General features: G+C 38.6%; 1 pseudogene; it reads right to left on the bottom strand.

Annotated features, from left to right (window-relative positions):
- Positions 1–205: 205 nt before the first annotated feature.
- On the bottom strand, positions 206–743 carry LOC125083980 (complement component 1 Q subcomponent-binding protein, mitochondrial-like; annotated as a pseudogene).
- Between the last annotated feature and the right edge of the window lie 1,001 nt (positions 744–1,744).

Below are 1,744 nucleotides of genomic sequence, written 5' to 3'. Positions count from 1 at the left end.
ATACCATTATTATATATACATATGTACACTAAATGGCAAAATACATAACAATATATTAATATATGATGTATTAATTAATTACATCATTGTATGTTAATATGTGAGACTATATATCTTATTATTTATATGTCATAATATATTATTAATATAATACATAATTCTATATCGCCATAAAGTGAAGGTATTTCGCATCTTATCTGCTCTACTAGTTCTTGACAAAACTGTTGCTGTCTTCAAGAAGAATAACATATTCTTGGGGCTCCAGGGCTGAGCTCCACTCACGCATCCGCAGAAGTGTTATTCACCACCCTGTGGTCCACCAGCAAATCCATTAGGTGGTCATAGAAGGCCCAGGGCAGGGAATTGGTGTTGACTGTGTAAGTCATGCCCTTCCATTCAGACTCGCCAGTGGACTGAAAGCTCACTTCCCTGATGGAGAAATGCCATTCCTATCCTCCTCTTCTAGTCCAAACTCATCTTCTGGATAGTGACAGTCGAGCACAGGGGACTTCTTACCACCATTCTTTATAACTTCAGCCACAAAACTGGGAGTGGATGTCAACTCAGTCTCTATGTCTTCAACCTTCTGTCCTTGGGAGGGCTGCTTCTCCCCAACAAATGTTGGTGGAATGCTCTTTTTAACATTTAAAGTGACAGTGATCTTTTCTCCAGCAATTTTCCATACTTCCCTTAAGTCCATCGTTTAGGAATTCAACAAATCTGTCACCTTAAGTGTGCAGCATGCCACCGTCATGAGCATAGGACCCTGCACACCTCATGGGAGTCCCTGTCCCACTGAGGCAGCACTGCAGTGGTGGACCCCTGCCAGCACCAAGGTGCCCTATTCTTGAAATCCTAGAGCAACAATGTAGAGATGAAATTATGTAATGTCTGGGATTTGCTTCAAAATAACCCCGGGTCAGGGAATGTGTGAGGGTATAGACAAAATGAGATAGTCCCTGACTTAATTTTTGAATGAGTACCTGGAGCTTATTATATGATTTGCTACTTATGTCATATTTTGTAAGAGCATCTAAAGTAGTAATAAAAAAGGTATTAAAACATATTACACTAATTTAAGTAAAAGCAAATTACTAATAATATCCTACAATCATTGCATTTAAAAAAAATACCTGGGACCAGTTTAATGATAAGAACTGTTGGGGCTACCCAACCTCTTGATTCCTTCGAATCAAGCAGGATAAAGCATTTTCCAGCTAATAATTGGAGGGAGGCAGGCGCTGGAGGGAGAAATGTTAATTCAAGAAAGTGTTTGATTCTTGCCTTAAAAGCTGATTAAAGTAGAAATCAGAGTTTGAAAAAAATTCGGCAGTCTGGAAGGGAGGTGGGTGAGGTGAAGGGATAATAGGGTGATGGGCACTAAAGAGGGCACTTGATGTCATGACCACTCAGTGTTATAGCAACTGATGAATCACTAGAGTCTACTTCAGAAACTAATAAAAAAAATCTTTGACTTATGATAAAAAAACACTACAGAAAAAGAGCTGATATCCAAGATCTATAAGGAACTCCTCAAACTCAACACACACAAAACAGATAATCATGTCAAAAAATGGTCAGAAGACATGAACAGACACTTTTCCAAAGAAGACATACAAATGGCTAGCAGACACATGAAAAAATATTCATCATTAGCCATCAGGGAGATTCAAATGAAAACCACAATGGGATACTACCTTACACCAGTTAGAATGGCCAAAATCAACAAGACAGTAAACAGTGA

Source organism: Lutra lutra, chromosome 13 (genome assembly GCF_902655055.1).
Source record: "Lutra lutra chromosome 13, mLutLut1.2, whole genome shotgun sequence".
Taxonomy (NCBI): Eukaryota; Metazoa; Chordata; class Mammalia; order Carnivora; family Mustelidae; genus Lutra; species Lutra lutra.
This window is presented reverse-complemented; position numbering and strand designations above follow the sequence as displayed.